Source organism: Monodelphis domestica, chromosome X (assembly GCF_027887165.1).
Source record: "Monodelphis domestica isolate mMonDom1 chromosome X, mMonDom1.pri, whole genome shotgun sequence".
Taxonomy (NCBI): domain Eukaryota; kingdom Metazoa; phylum Chordata; class Mammalia; order Didelphimorphia; family Didelphidae; genus Monodelphis; species Monodelphis domestica.
The window spans coordinates 53,115,863-53,133,315 of record NC_077235.1 but is presented as its reverse complement, the minus strand read 5'-3'; positions in this window follow the sequence as shown (position 1 = coordinate 53,133,315).

The window sequence follows — 17,453 nt, the reverse complement described above, 5'->3', positions numbered from 1 at the left end:
CAATTCCCTACTGGGAACATTCCACATTTGGATGTGAGAACTCTACTTGGATCAGAAATGGGAGGACCTCTGCTCCACCCATACTTGGGACTGCTTTGGGGGAAGAGAACTCCTTGTTAAACAATGAAAGTACTTTAACCCATACTTATAGTGAGGCAAAAAGTTCTTTAAGCCATGCCTATTTTTAGAATTAATACAATGGGGTGCTAAGTACCTATTAAAGGTCAGGCAACTTGTAAACTTGCCAGGAGCAAAGAGGTGAAAACTTATTCAGTGTTTTTTCTGATTCAAACTTACTAAAGGGATTAGTCGACCCAGCAGTGAATTCAGAATGGGTTGTCCTTTGGAAAACATCTACTCTGATTGGTAGATGGAAGAACTTAGGGGAGGTGTCATAGGAGAAAACCCCCTATATAAGAAAGAGATTCTCTTGAGAAGTAAGCTCTTATGACAATCCTTTTGGAGAATCTCTTGAGAGAGGCTCTGGAGAAGGGAAGCTCTTGGAGGACAATCTCTAAGGAGGTCTCGCTGGAGCTCCTCTGAGGGGACTCTGTCCCTCTGGAGGCTCTTGAGAGAGGCCCTTTTGAAACAGTCTCTGGCTGGAAGGCTCTTTGAGGAGGACTCTGGCTGGAACTCTCTCTGAGGAGACTCTGTCACTAGAATCCTTGCTTAGACAGACCTTGTGGTGAGTGATAAAAGACTGACTGACTGCTCTCTCTCTCTCTTAAGACTCAGGTCTAGGCCATGTTGGCTTAAGGCCCTTCATACTTATTTCCTTTTTCTCTCTTTCTCTCTTTTCTTTAATTCCTCATTGTATTATTAATTAAATTCTCTATAAAACCCAGTTGACTTGGGTATATTCATAATTGGGAATATTTCCCTGGCGACCACCTTATATTTGATTTAAAACCAAGACACTGTAGTGAAACATATTTTCTGCGGTCACAAATTTACTCACCCACTCTTATATCTATCACAATTTATAGCCTTCAACCATTTTAACTCTTTTAATCTACCACAATTTAAGTCTTCCACTATTTTAATCACTACAGTTTATAGCATTAACTCTTTTAACTGCCACAGTTTATGGCAAGGACTATTTTAATTATAACATATGATAAATACTGAAAGATACAACTCCTATAAACAGAAGTTTTTTGGGGTGGCTTCCATAACTTTTAAGAGTGTAAAGGGGTCCTGAGCCCAAAAAGTTTGAGAACCATTGAAATAGATGTGTGAAAAATCAGTGGAGAGGCAGCCAAGGACCAGAAAAACTTAATGCAAATGGGAGAGAGAGAGAGAGAGAGAGAGAGAGAGAGAGAGAGAGAGAGAGAGAGAGAGAGAGAGAGAGAGAGAGAGAGAGAGAGACTCTCCTAGTACATTTTGTAAATTATGTTCTATTAGGTTCTGGTCTGAGAATTGGAAGCTGGCCTTGTAATATTTTGTTGGGTTTTAGTTCCTTTTAATCCTGTTTTGATTCTGGGATGAGAAGATTCTGGTCCTAGGATCTTGAATTCACGTTCTTTAAGCATTATGAACCTCATGGTCAACCATGTAGGGCTTGCCCCTTTATTTTTATTTTTTTAAAACCCTTTCCTTCCATCTTAGAATCAAGACTAAGCATTGGTTGCAAAGCAGAAAAACCCTAAGAGCTAGGCAATGGGGGTTAAGTGACTTGCCCAGTGTCACACAGCTAGGAAGTGTCTGAGACTAGATTTGAACCCAGGACCTCCTGTCTCTGGGCCTGGTTCTCAATTCACTGAGCCACTGCCCCTTTAAATTATTTTGGAAAATGTGGTTGTTACCTCAAAGTTTCCAGGAATCTCCTTCCTTCCCTTGCCTTCCTAAACTAGAGAAGGCATCATTTGGATATATATCTTGTTTGTTTCCATTTACCAATTTTTTCCAGAGGTAGACATTCACAAGTTATTCTTCAAACAGTATTTCTCTTGCTATATATAATGCTCTTTTGGTCATTCATGTAGGTCTTTCCATGTATTTTTTAAAAACTCTTTCTATTTTAATATTAATTCTAAAATAGAAGAGTGGCAAGGGTTAGGCAGTTAAGCAACTTGCCTGGGGTTTTCCTTCTTTTTTTTTTAATTAATCTGCTTGTCATTTCTTATGGCATAGTAGTATTCCATCATAGTTATATACCACAACTTGTTCAGCCATTCCCCAATTGATTCGGGGGGTTATTTGCCACCAAAAAGACAGCAACTATAAATATTCTAGAATATACAGATGCTTTTTCTTTCTCTCTGATCTCCCTGGGAAGCAGATCTAATAATGGTATTGCTGGGTCAAAGGACAAGAAGAAAACAATGGGGTTCTCAGAGAAGACCTGCTCCCAGGCAGGAGGCTGGCTTTTTCCAGGTCTTTCCACTGCTTCTTGTTATTCACCTAAGACAAATTCAGTTATCAAATATGCCACTCAAGACCATTATTATGGCTTTTGGTATACCTTTCACAAGCTATCACATGTATTTGATCCTCATTTCTTCAATTAGATCAAAAACTTGTTCCTCAAAGAACAAGACAGTGAGATGACACAGTAGTTGAGAGTGCTAGACTTGGAATCAGGAAGACCTGAGTTCAAATATAACCAGAAATACTTATTACCTGTGTGACTACATGGGCAAGTCACTTATCCTTTGTTTACTTCAGTTTCCTTAACTATAAAATGGGAATCATATTTTTTATTTTTCCAATTAAATGTAATAATAATTTTTAACATACATTTTCTGAAATTGTACGATTCAAACTGTCTCCTTCCCTCCTTTCCCTCCCCTGACTTGTAAATGATAAGTAATTTGATCTGGCCCATACATGTATTATCATGGAAAATACACTTACATATGTTATAAGATCACACTCACACAAAACCAAACCCCACCAAAAAAACTCATAAATACACTGAAATGAAAGATATTATGGGGGCAGCTGGGTGGCTCAGTGGATTGAGAGTCAGGCCTAGAGACGGGAGGTCCTAGATTCAAATTTGACCTCAGACACTTCCCAGCTGTGTGATCCTGGGCAAGTCACTTGACCCCCATTGCCTAGCCTTTACCACTCTTCTGCCTTGGAGCCAATACACAGTATTGACTCCAGGACAGAAGGTAAGGGTTAAAAAAAGAAAGATATTATGTTTTGATCCACATCTGTCCATCTAAACAGTTCTTTCTCTGGAGGTGCAGAGATCATTGCACTGCTGAGAGTTGCTAACTTTTTACAGTTGATCATCATAAATATTGCTGTTAACTATGTGCAATGTTCTGGTTCTGCTTATTTCATTCTCTATTAGTATATATAGATATTTCCAGCTTTTTCTGAAATCATTTTGCTTATCTTTTCTTATAGCACAGTAGTATTCCATCACCAACTTGCACCGGGGTTTTCCTTCTTTTTTTAATTAATTACTCAGATAAACAAGTGATAAATTATATGTTTTCATCTGCATTTCTATTCCAACAGTTCTTTCTCTGGAGGTGGATATCACGCTTTTTCATTAGTCCTCAGAATTGTCCTGGAAAGTAGCAAAATCTATCACAGTTGATCATTCCAAAACATTGCAGTTACTGGGTATAATGTTCTTCTGGTTCTTCTTATCTCACTCTGCATGAGTTCATGTAGTCCTTTCCAGCTTTTTTCTAAAATCATCCTGTTCATCATTCCTTACAGCACAATAGCATTCTATCACCATCATATACCATAATTTGTTCAGTCATTCCTCAAAGTGTTTAATTCTTTGCCATAACAAAAAGAACTGCTATAAATATTTTTTTTACAAGTAGGTCTTTCCCCCTTTTTTATGATCTCTTTGGGATACAGACCCAATAATGATATTATAGGATCAAAGGGTATACACAATTTTATAGCCCTTTGGACATAGTTCCAAATTGCCCTACAGAAAGGTTGAATCAGTTTACAACCACATCAACAATGCATTAGTTCCCAATTTTACCCCATCCCCTCCAACATTTATCGCTTTTCTTTACTGTAATATTGGCCAATCTGAGAGGTATGAGGTGGTACCTCAGAGTTGTTTTAATTTGCAGTTCTCTAATCACAAGGGATTTAGAACATTTTTTCATATGATTATTGGTAGTTTTGATTTCTTCAACTGAAAATTTCTTGTTCATATCCTCTGACCATTTGTAATTTGGGGAATGGCTTATATTCTTATAAATTTGACTTAGTTCTCTATATATTTGAGAAAAGAGATCTTTATCAGAGAAATTTGTTATAAAAATTTTCCCTACTTTGTTGTTTTCCTTCTTATCTTGATTACATTGATTTTGTTTGTACAAAAGCTTTTAAATTTAATATCAAAATCATTCTTTTGCATCTTATCATGCTATCTCTTGTTCATAAATTCTTCTCTTCTCCATAAATATGCCAGGTAAACTATTCTGTTTCCTTCACTTACCTATGGTATCAACCTTTATATCTAAATCATATACTCACTTTGACCTTATCTTGGTATAAAGTGTGAGATATTGGACTATACCTAGTTTTGACGTACTGTTTTCCAATTTTCCCAGCAGCTTTTGTTAAATAGTGAGTTATTTTCACAAAAGCTTTGATGTTTGGGTTTATCATTAATATATTCCATTGATCCACCATTCTGTTTCTTAGCCAGTACCAGACTATTTGAAAATTACTATTTTATATTACAGTTTGAAATCTGGTGTTGGTAGGCCACCTTCCTTCACATTTTTCCTCATTAATTCCCTTGATATACTCCATCTTTTGTTCTTCCAGATGAATTTTGTTATTATTTTTCTAGTTCCATAAAATAATTATTTGGTAGTTTGATTGGTATGGCACCAAATCAATGAATTAATTTAGGCAGAATTGTCACTTTTATTATATTAGCTCAGCTTACTCATGAGCAATTAATATTTTTCTAAATGTTTAGATCTGACTTTATTTGTGTGAAAAGTGTTTTGTAATTGTGTTCATATTATTACTAGGTTTTTGTCTTGGCAAGTAGATTTCCAGGTATTTTATATCGTCTAGAGTTATTTTAAATGGAATTTCTCTTTCTATCTTTTGCTGCTGAACTTTAAAATAAATGCTGATTTATTTTATATCCTACAGTTTTGCTAAAGTTGTTGATTATTTCCACTAGCTTTTTAGTTGATTCTCTAGGATCCTGTAGGTATACCATCATATCATCTGCAAAGAGTGCAGATGATATGATTTCCTCATTGTCTATTTTAATTCCTTCAATTTCTTTTTCTTTTCTTATTGTTAAAGCTAGCATTTCTATTACCTTATTATAATAGTGGTGATAATGGGTATTCTTGCTTTACTCCTGATTTTATTGGGAAGACTTCTTACTTATCCCCATTACCGATGATACTTGCTGATGGTTTTAGGTAGATACTACTTATTTTAATGAATGGCCTGTTTATTACTATGTTTTCTAGTGATTTTAATAGGATTGGGTGTTGTATTTTGTCAAAGGCTTTTCCTGCATTTATTGAGAGAATCATATGATTTCTGTTTGTTTGGTTATTGATATGGTCAATTATGCTGATAATTTTCCTAATATTAAACCAGCTCTGCATTCCTGCTATAAATTCCACCTGGTTATAGTGAATGATCCTTGTGATATATTGCTGTAGTCTTCCTACTTGTAGAGTATTTTACTTAAAATTTTTGTATCTATATTCATTAATGAAATTGGCCTATAATTTTCTTTCTCTGTTTTTGCTCTTCCTGGCATAAGTAAGAGTACCATATTTGTGTCATAAAAAGAAATTGTTAGGATTCCTTCTCTGCCTAGTTTCCCAAATAGATTGTATAGTATTGAGATTCATTGTTCTGTAAATGTTTCATAGAATTCCTTTGTGAATCCATCTGGTCCTGGGGATTTTTTCATAGGGAGTTCATTGATGATTTGTACAACTTATTTTTCTGAGATGGGATTATTTAAGTATTCTATTTTCTTGCATGTTAATCTGGGCAATTTAGATTTTTGTAAGTATTCATCCATTTTGTTTAGATTGTCAGAGTTTTTAGCATATAATTGGGTGAAATAGTGCCTAATAATTGCTTTAATTTCCTCTTCATTGGTAGTGAGTTCACCCTTTTCATTTTTTGATACTGATTATTTGATTTTTTCCTTTCCTTTTTGAAATCAAATTAGCCAGTTCTCTATTTTATTTTTTCATAAGACTAACTCCTAGTCTTATTTATTAGTTAAATTATACTTTCAGTTTTATTAATTTCTCCTTTAATTTTTAGGATTTCCATTTTAGTCATTAATAGTTTTATTTTATTTTTCATTATGATTCTTTTTTATTTACACATTATTCATTTTTATAAGTGAATAATCTTATACAACCAAACTCCCCAAACATATACTCAGATAAACAAGTGATAAATCATATGTTTTCATCTGCATTTCTATTCCAACAGTTCTTTCTCTTGAGGTAGATATCACGTTTTTCATTAGTCCTCAGAATTGTCCTGGAAAGTAGCAAAATCTATCACAGTTGATCATTCCAAAACATTGCAGTTACTTTGTATAATGTTCTTCTGGTTCTTCTTATCTCACTCTGCATGAGTTCATGTAGTCCTTTCCAGCTTTTTCTAAAATCATCCTGTTCATCATTCCTTACAGCAAAATAGCATTAGAAATTTGATGCTTTCAGTGCCCTAACAACTACTACTACTACTAACATTTATATCATACCTTTTATATGCTAGACACTGTGCTAAGAGCTTTACAAATATTTCCTCATTTGCTTTTCACAAAACCCTTTAAGGTAGGTGCTGTTATTCTCTTTTACAGGTGAGAAAACTTAGGCAAATGGAGGTGAAGTAACTTTCCCAGAGTCATACAGCTAGTGTCTTAAATTAAATTTGAACTCAGATCTTCCTTACTCTAACCTCTGTGCCACCTAGCTAAACCACTTACTAGATGTGCGATTTTGGGAGAAGTCACTTTCTTTCCCCTGACTAGGCCCCAGTATCTTCATTTGTGAAGTCACTCCCTATTTTATTATTTTGTGATCTTGTAGGTACAATCTAATGAATGCAACTAGCAGCATTGAGGAAATCTTCTTTGTATATAAATTCTAAACTTTTTTGAAAATTAAAGGGCAGGAGGCAGATAGGTAACTCAGTGGATTGAGAGCCAGGCCTAGAAACAGGAGATCCTGAATTCAAATGTGAACTCGGACACTTCCCAGTTGTGTGACCCTGGGCAAGTCACTTAATCCCCATTGCCTAGCCCTTACCACTCTTCTGCCTTGGAACCCATACTTAGTGTTGATTCTAAGGTGAGGTTTAAAAAAAATAAAGGGCAGAATGTAAGGGCTGAAGTGCTTAATTTCTTTTAGCTAACAAACATTCTTTTCTTCCACCTTCCTCCCTCCACTGTAAAAAAGAAAACCAAAACCCTTTGAACAATTTCCCATTACCAAGCAGAACAAATTTCATATTGACAATGTCTAAGAATGTATTCCTTACCCTCAAATGTCAAACCTGGTCACAGGTCAAAAAGAGAACACGGGAAAAGCATACATCCACTTAAATACCAATGACGTGATCTCGCCAGTGTGGAGACGCAGGAGAGATTATAGGGAAATTTGGGAAATACTAAAGACTTCTGGGGAATGAAGTCAAAGGTTCAAAATCTCCATTTATACAGTCATATCATTCAGATATCATAATTTGTTCAGCAATTCCCTATTTAATGGATCAGAACCCCTTTTGTGTCTATTTCTTTGCCAGTATAAAAGGAACTGCTAGAAATATTTTTGTACACATGGGTCCCTTTCCTTTTTGGGGATATAGGCCTAGTAGAAGTACTGCTGGGCCAAAGGATAAGCAAAATATAGTGACTTTTTGGGCAGAGTTCCAAATTGCTTTCCTGAGTAGGAAGACCAAGCCATAGTTTCATCAACAGTACATTAACACACACACACACACACAAAACTAGTACATTAACTGCCTGTTTCCCAAAGACCCTCCCAATTTTGTTGTTTTCCCATTTTTTGTCATCTTTCCTAGTCCAATAGGTATGAGGTAGAAGCCCGAAGTTTATTTCATTCTCATTTCTTTAATTCATGGTAATTTGGGGCTTTTTTCATATTACTATTGATAGCTTAGACTTCATCCTTTGAAAACTACCTGTTTATTTGGGGGGGGGAATGGAGACCTTAGATTCTTAAAACTCAGAGGGACTTTAGGGATCTTTTAACCCCTTGCCCCTTGCCCTCAATCTTATAGATGAGGAAATAGTACTAAAAGTGATACATGCTAACTGGACTGCCTTCTTTCACAGTTGTTTTGAAGAATACGATATGGCCTAAAAAGCAAGCATTCTGTAAATGTAAGGGATTATTGTTCATCAACCTTAAAAGATAATCTTAAGCCTTTCCTTTATCCTTACGTCCTCCTGGGTCACTTAGTTACCAAACCTAGTACTTAGTTCTAATATCCCTGAGATTTAGTTGCCCAGCCAGGTGTTATACTGATTTAAAAGAAAAATGGAGGTCAGCACATGACTTAAAAGGCAAGCATAGGTATATTGAGATCAATATAATTATTGGGTTTTCCTTGTTGTTTAAAATCAAGGTTTAGAAAATATATTGGGCCAGAAAGTCTCTGTAGACTGAATTGGGAAAAGCTATTGAGACTTGCTGTCTGATGCATCCAATTAAATGAGGGCATGTGGACTGTTTTGTAGGAATGTTTCACAAAAAATGGAAGAAGTTGTCCCCATCTTTGGCCAATGCTAAGTGATAAAGCAAAACGGTTTTGTTTTCATTTGATGGGCAAATGCTCATAAAATAAAGAAATGCTCATAACTGTAGTTGACTATGCTGTGTGTGTGTGTGTGTGTGTTTGATTGGTTATATTTAGCCTTATGGTAGTGCTCACTTTGAAAAACTAATGCCACCCATTAGAAAATATAAATAGTAAACCATGAACACTTTAATGGTTTTCTCAAAGTGCTCATTTCTGAGCAGTTTATGGTGGAAACAGATTTTTCAATACAGATAAAACTAGTTGGTTTTGGTCATGTTTGATTGTTTCTGTTCTCATGCTTAGAAATTATTCATTTGGTTCTGGTCCTAAGCAAGATGATAATATGACTGGCTTGTAAAATTTAAATCAATATTCAATAACTCCAAGTATTATATTTTATAAGGTTTATTATTAATCACTTGAAATAGAAGAGATAAAAGAACAAAAGTATTAAAGCCTAAGTAAAAAAACATGTGGGTAAAATTCTTCCACCCAACCTCCACAACCACCATCCTGGGAGCAGAGAGGAGCTACACAAAACTTATATCTTCCCATATGTTAGTACATTAATGTAAATATGCAAATGGGATGCTGGGAAAGAGTGTCCTGGGGAGCAAATTCTAGTTATACAATCCCCCCTGTGATTCTAATGGGAAATGAACATGTAGAAATCTCCCGGATTTACATGCCTAGTTTCCCCAAAGAATCATTTCACATAACCAACTTATGTCTCTAAAGATCTTTAACTAGAGGTACATACAATATTTCACTTTCTAAGGGGAAATTATAATAATTTGGGAAGAAGAGGGAAATAAAAGAGAAAGAGAACAAAACCAATGATTGCTAGGCTCATTGACAAAAAGCCTATTAGGGGGAAATCCCCTTTGGCATAAGAGTGTACATTCAAAATAACTGGGTTCAACCCCCCACAGTTCAATTCACTACATCCTAAAGTTCATTCTGGATCTTTTGGTGCAGTGTGCAGTTTCTGCAGGCTTCTTTATGGAGCCTTCTCCAAACAGTTCACTTTCTTGATTCGGGGAGGTAGTAAATTTCTTATCCTAAAATTACTCTCAAGCAAGAAAAAATTTTATAAATCTAGAATTTTATGACAATAATACAATCCCCCCTGAGAAGTGTGTTGGCCAAACATACAGATCACCTCGGGGTACATGTCTGAGTTATGAAGTATATGAATCAGTTGTCAAAAGAAAGTTAAAAACATAAAAAAACAAATAAAAGAGAAAAAAGTAACTTCTGGGTGAAACATAAAATATCAAAGTCTCGTGTAAAAATTCTTTTTTTGACAGAATAAAACCTTTGAAACTTTTTATTTATATTAAAAGAACATGAATCTACAATATAAGCTTCTTCACGATAGGAGCTATTTTATTTCATCCATTGAATCCCCAATCTCTTGTATATATTTCAGTAAAGACATCTGACCTCAGACACTTACTGTCTTACCTGGGTAAGCCATTTCATATCTGTTTGCCTCCTTTCCTTGATCTATAAAACAAGGATAATTATAATACCTACCTCCATAGGTTATTGTGAGAAGCAAATTAGAAAATGACTGTAAAAGGCTTAGTTCAGTTCCTGACACATAGGAAGCACTATATAAATGTTAACTAGCTTCATCAACATCATCATTATTATCATATCCTCTAATAACAAGAATATAGAGTGGTCCACTTTTCATGCTGGAAGCTTTACTCTAAGTCTCTTAATATTAAAACAACTGCTTGAATACATGGGTTGAGGGGATATGGCTGGGGATGTAGACTCTTAAATGATCACTCTAGTGCACACATCAACAACATAGAAATAGGTTCTGATCAAGGACACATGTCAAACCCAGTGGAATTGCACGTTGGGTATGGGAGAGGGTGGGACGAGGGAAGGGAAAGAATATGATTCTTGTGACCAAGGAAAAATATTCTAAATCGACTAATTAAATACAATTAATTAAAAAAATCTCTTAACATCACATGGATACCAAAAGAACACAGAACCTATTCTATCAAGCATTCCATAATTTTGATATATGACTGTCCCATCTTTTGGCAGTCTTACACTTACTTGATGACATCCTGTACACTATTTCTCATTCATAATTCCTTGTTTGTTATATATTGAAACCTGATACTGCCCACCATATACATTTCTATTGCCTTTCAGTTGATTATCAGCTTTTTTATTTTTGAAAGTTTTATTTAATTAATTTAGAGTATTTTTCCATGGTTACAAGATTCATGTTCTTTCCCTGCCCTCCCCCAAACCCCTCCTGTAGCTGACTTGCAATTCCTCTGGGTTTTACATGTGTCATTGATCAAGACCCATTTCTAAGACATTAATATTTGCACTGGGGTGATCATTTAAAGTCTTCATCCCCAATCATTTCCCCCTCGACCCTTGTGATCGAGCAGTTGTTTTTCTTCTGTGTTTATGCTCCCACAGTTCTTCCTCTGGATGTAAATAGTGTTCTTTCTCATAAGTCCTTCAGAAATGTTCTGGGTCATTGTATTGCTGATAGTAGAGAAGTCCATTACCTTCTATTGTACCACAGTGTATCGGTCTCTGTGCACAATGTTCTCCTGGTTCTGCTCTTTTTACTCTGTATCAATTCCTGGAGGTCATTCCAGTTCCCATGGAATTCCTCCAGTTCATTGTTCCTTTGAGCATGATAGTATTCCATATTCCATCACCAACATATTCCACAATTTGTTCAGTCTTTCCCCAACTGATGGGCATCCCCTCACTTTCTAATTCTTTGCTACCACAAAACGAGCTACTATAAATATTTTTGCAAATGTAGATTCTTTTCCTTTTTGTTTTAATCTCTTTGGGATACAGACCCTAATAATGGTATTGCTGAGTCAAAAGGTATTTACAATTTTATACCCTTTTGTGCATAGTTCCAAGTGGTTTTCCAGAATGGTTGGATTAGCTCATAACTCCCCAACCTGAGTATTAATTAGTGTCTTTTTTCCCACAACCCCTCCAACTTTTGTTATTTTCATTTTCTATCATATACAATCTGATTTGGATGATGTGGTGCCTCAGAGTTGTTTTAATTTCCATTTCTTTACTTAGTAGTGCTTGAGTACATTTTTCACATGACTCTAGATAGCTTTGATTTCTTTATCTGAAAACTGCCTGTTCATATCCTTTGACCATTTATCAATTGTGGAATGACTTGTATGCTTTTACATTTAACTAATTTCTCTATGTAATTGAGAAATTAGGCCTTTGTTAGAGAAACTTATTGTAAATGTATATTTACAACAAAGCTCTTATCTCCCAGGTTCCAGGCCTTTATCATTCATGCCCCATACTTTGCCTCTAGAAGAAAATACAGATTCACTTGGCATTTAAAGTCATTCCCAATCTGGTTCCAATCTGTCTTTCAAGACTGATTCTGTCACTTTTCTACATGCATTCAGTAATTGAACTAAACTAGCCTCCTTGTTCCCAATACATGACATTTAGTTTTCTGGCTTAGAGCTTAGAGCTCTTCCTTTTCAGCTCCAGCTGTCTACAAGGAGGCTTAGTTCAAGTTCTAAACCCCATATAAAGCCTCCCCTCCATCTAAAATGATCTTGTCTTAACTAGGATTTGCTCTCCCCTTCCCAGCAGAGGGTGGATACTCTCCAAGAAGGCAAAGACCCTGCAAGCTAAGTAGTTCAAGAATTGTTTATTCCCATTTTACATATGAAGAAACAGGCCCAGAGATAGGAAGTGAATTGGCCACATTCATTCAGCTAGAAAGTGTTAGGATCAGGAGATAAGGGTTCAGATCTCAGTTCAAAGCTGAATTTTCTTGAGGCTATATCATGCCTGCTATGATGATTTGGAGTCACTCAGAAATATTGAATATTTTTCAGCATAATCTATTATGTATATTCTATGGTAAATATAAATTTTGTTACAAATTATAAAAATGCAGTCTTGGTCCTGTACAATAGCTGAGGAATTGCATTTTCCTCTTCTCAAGAGTTGGTAGGGCAGTTAGGTGGCACAGTGGACAAAGAGGCAGTCCTGGAATCAGGAGGGAGGACCTGAGTTCAAATCTAGCCTCAGATACTTTCTCACTATATGACCCTGGGCAAGTCACTTAACCCTGTTTGCCTAGCCCTTGCTCTTCTGCCTTAGAGTTGTTGCTAAGACCAAAAGTAAGAGTTTGAGTGAGTGAGTGAGTGTGTGTGTGTATGTGTGTGTGTGTGAGAGAGAGAGAGGCAGAGAGAGAGAGAGAGAGAGAGAGAGGGAGGGAGAGAGAGAGAGAGAGAAGGAGAGAGAGAGAGAAGGAGAGAGAGAAGGAGAGAGAGAGAGGAGAGAGGGGGGAGGGAGGGAGAGAGAGAGAGAGACAGAGAGACAGAGAGAGAGACAGAGAGACAGAGAGAGTTGGGAAAAGGGTTGATATGAGTACAATGTCATTGTCAGACCTGGCCAGATAAAAATTTGTTACCTTTGTTGAGTTATTTCTTTTTGTTACAAGAGATAACTGAGGGGTGGGAGGAGGAAGGAGGGTAGAACAGGCAATATTGTGGTATAAAAGATAAAAAGGCTTCAGTACAGAATGTATTTTATTAAATTTTTTTTGTTTGTTACATTTCAGTATGCAGTTAACTCCCTCCCTCCCTCCCTCCCCTCCTCCCATTAGAGAAGACATCATTTGACAAAAAGATCTATGTATGTATAAAATTATGTCTTGCCTATTTCTATTTATCAGTTCTTTCTCTGTACATGAACATACATATATACAAGCCATTCTTTAAGCAATATTTTCTTGTTGTTTGTTTCACTCTTCATAATTTCATGTAGGTCTTTCCAGGATTAACCTGTCCATCATTACATAATGCTCAGTAGTATGCCATCACAATTATATGCCACAGCTCGTTTAGTCATCCCTCAATTGATGGGCATCCCTTCAATTTCCAGGTCTGTGCTACCACAAAGAAAGCTGCTTTTATATATTTTAGAACATATAGTTTCTTTTCCATTTTCATTGATCATTTTTGAAAATAAAACTAATAGTGGTATTGCTGAGTCAAAAGCTATACTCAGTTTTATAACAATTTGAGCATAATTCCAGATTGCTGTCATGGCTGGATCAGTTTACTGTTCCACCAACAGTGTATTAGTGTCTCCATTTTTTCACGTCCTCTCCAACATTTGTCATTTTAACCAGTCTGATTGGTATGAGATATCTCAGAGTTGTTTTTATTTGCATTTCTCTAATCAATAATGATTTAGAACATCAAATGATGATTTTCATATAGTTACATATAGCTTTGATTTCTTCATCCAAAAACTGTGTTCATATATTTTGACCATTTATCAATTGGGGAATATCCCTTTTTTATATATTTGACAAAAGTTCTCTAATTTAGATATAAGACCTCAATCCAAGAAACTGCCTACACCCCCCCCCCATTTCCTGCTTTCCTTCTAATCTTGGCTACCTTAGTTTTATTTGTACAAAACATTTTCAATTTAATGTATTCCTAATTATCCATTTTAGATCTTACAATGCTCTCTATTTCTAGTTTATTCATAAATAGTTCTCCTAACCACGAAGATGATAGTAATATATTCCCAGTTCTTCTAATTTGCTAATATCTAATTATTAGATTAATTATTTTAATTATGAAATATTCCCTATCCATTTTTCTTATCTCAGTAAGTAGTATAAGATATTGGTCTATATCTAATTTCTTCCAAATTGCTTTCTAGTTTTCCCAACAGTTTTTACCATTTACTGAATCTTATTCCAAAAATTTGGATCTTTACTTTTGTCAAACATAAAGCTGCTATAATCTTTTACAATTATTTGTTGTATGTCTGTTCAGTTTCACTTATCTACTTTTCTATTTCTTAGCTAGTACCAGATAACTTTGATAATTACTATTCTATAATATAATTAAAAATCTGGCATTGCTAAACCTTTACATTTTCATTAATTCTTCTGATATTCTTGACCTTTTGTTCTTTCAAATGAATTTTGTTATTATTTTTTCTAGTTCATTAAAATAATTTTTTTGTAATTTAATTGGGATAGCATTGAATAAGTAGATTAGTCTGGGAAGGATTATCATTTTAATTTTATTGGCCCTGCCTACCCAGGAACTTGAATAAAATATTTTAAATATGACATTTTAAAATCTTTTTACTCCTTAAAATGTTAAACTGATTTTGCTTGGAAAAAAAACCACAGTGGAATTAAACAGTTCATTTCTGTACTGTCCTAAATACTTGCTAGGTGTTAGATCCGGAGAGGGCCTCAGCTTCAAGATTTTGAGCAGAAAAGGGATATCAGAGGCCATTGAGTTCAACCCCTTCATTTGACAGGGAGGAAATGAACTGATTCTTTATCAATTAGATTCTTTTTATAACTTGTTTTAATTTTTTTTGTTTTTCCGTACCTGACAAACATCAGACACAATATTTCCATAGACACAGAATAGAAAAACAGATTGTTCATGAAGTCATGAATCTCTATTATGTGCATTTTCATCATTATTATTATTATTTAAACACTTTCCTTTTGTCTTAGAATTCACTTCTAAGACAGGAGAGCCATAAGGGCTAGGCAACAGAGGTTAGATGACTTGCCCAGGGTATCACAGCTAGCACTTGTCTGAGGCCAGATTTAAATCTAGGTCTTCTTGACTCTGGGCCTGACACTCTTTCCATTACCCAGCTGCCTCTGTTTGCAGTTTTAAAAAAGAATATAATTCAACATATTAGTTTCAAAGCTGTCCTGCTTGTCTGTGTTTCCAGAACCTTCTTCTGTTCTAATTTTTGCTTTAAAAAATGCTACAATAGCCCGTTTTCTTTCTTTTTCTTTTTTTGGCCTCCTTATTTCTAGTTCCTCTCTTCCTTCCAGATCCCTTCCCTAAATTAAAAAAGTCCTTTCTGATCACAGATCTGCATAGTCAAACAAAGCAGTCACATGGTGGCCAGGTCTAAAAATGTCTGTCACTGTGTGCTAAACCACGTCTAATAGCGGTATTTAATTTTCATCTTCTAGGCATGTTGGACACAGCTAGAAAATTCCAGGTCCTGACCATCAGCTTGAGAATGTTTGAGTCTTGACCCTCATACTGTGAGCCCCAGACTTCTCTGACAACTTGGAGGAAGACCTGCCAGCTCTCATGGTCTCCTGGGTGAGTCGGTGCTTAACCTGGTACATCTGAGGGCCCAGCACAGACTATGGCTGTGTGGCTGGATGCCCTGCTCAGTATCTACAGAGTGATAGGCTATCCTGATTGCCAAGCTCCTTGAGAGCAGGGTTTGTCTTCATCTTCTATTTGTGTCTCCCCCATGCCAAGAAGATGGGCAAGCTGCTCATTGTGACACTGACAGACCTCTTTAACTAGCCTGAATCCCACTGGGATCTTCCCTTGTTTTTTTTATTTTATTTTTTATTTCCTCAGTGCTACTAGAAGCAGTGTCTAAGTAAGTAGAGAGCCTGGCTAGTAATCACAAAGACCTGGGTTCCAGTCCTACCTCTGACACATAGACTCAGTAACCCTAGGCCTCTGGTAGCTTTATAAGACTAGAAGCAGCAGAGGAGGTGCTGACTTTCATTGACAGAGGGAGTTGTGCATTTCAATGAAATGACAGGTCCAGGCCCATTCCTTCTTCTAAGTCCATTTCCTTTAGTGAGGAATGAAGTGGGAGTAGTCCCCTTTCAGGCCTGGCCATTAGAGTATACTTGGTTAGGGACAAGATCTAAATGGGGCAGACTATCCATTTTGTCATTTGCTGGTGCTTTTCTCTCATTATCTCCTTAGGACGAATCCAATTTTTTTGCCACCACAAAGAGTGCAGCGATGAATATTCTTTTTTTTTAGGTTGTAAAGTATTTTATTATTTCCCCCTCCATTTGAATAGGTTTATTTAGCTATGAATATTCTGGTATTTTTCTTTATTATTTCTTTGGGATACAAACCCAGCAGTGCTATGGCTGGATCAAAGGGCAGACAGTAGGACAGAGATTCTTAACCTGAGGCCCATGAACTTGTTTGTAAAATTTTCTGATTACTTTTTTTTATATTTATATTTTTTAATAAATATATTTATATCAATATAAAATATATTTATATTGAAATTATATTTCAATATAATTGGTTGCCTTTGTAACCCTATATATTTAATTTTATGCATTTAAGAATATTAATCTGAGGGACATAGACTTTGCTAGATTGTTAAAGGGATCCATAACACAAAAGGTGAAGAAGTCTTGATCTAGTCCAAACCCATCCTTTTAAAGAAATGGAAACGGAGGCCCAGACAAATTGTGATTTGTGCCAGTTGGGCTGTTAAGCTGAGTCTTATTTCCTAGTTCATGTTCTTTCTGTTTTGCCCTGTCACATCCATTATCCTGGGGCTGGGGTGTCTATGGCTCAGGTGCAGAAAGTTCCTTGTCCAAGCTAATGTGGCTGGCATGTGGCAGAGTGGGGCCTGGAATAGACTGAACCTCTGGGCCAGGGTCATCCCTACCACAACAGGCTGATTCTGGGGGTTTGTCTTATTTTCCCCCTGGCTATCTAGAATGTTACCTGTACTTACTGTCCTGTGCCCATACCAGCTTGGCTTATCTTAACTCTCTAGACAGTGAATACTGTTATCTTTTTGGGAGCTTCATTTGGGAATGAGAGAGAGAGAGAGAGAGAGAG